Genomic DNA, 340 nt, shown 5'->3' on the forward strand with positions numbered 1-340 from the left:
CTGGGCGCGTTCGGCTTCCTCTCGCTGCGCTCGCCCAAGCTGCCGGGCAACGCCGGGCTCAAGGACGGCGTGGCCTCGCTGCGCTGGGTGCGGGAGGGGGGGATGCCAATCACATCCAAGGCTGCAGCCGCGGCTGCCGCGCGCTGAAACAGCTGATGAGTGCTCACGTCCCGGCGTCCCCTTCTACTTCGTACGCCTCGTAGAGTACCTCGCCTCGCGTGTTGCCGAGCACAAGGCACAAGTGAATCACCCCCGGTCCCGGCCCGACCCGCGCGTCCCGGCCGCGCCGCCGCGCCGCCGCGCTCTGCTGGTTCCCCCCTGACGACGCCCCCCGCCCCCT

Source organism: Frankliniella occidentalis, unplaced genomic scaffold (assembly GCF_000697945.3).
Source record: "Frankliniella occidentalis isolate FOCC.00 unplaced genomic scaffold, Focc_3.1 Scaffold20, whole genome shotgun sequence".
In the NCBI taxonomy this organism is placed as follows: domain Eukaryota; kingdom Metazoa; phylum Arthropoda; class Insecta; order Thysanoptera; family Thripidae; genus Frankliniella; species Frankliniella occidentalis.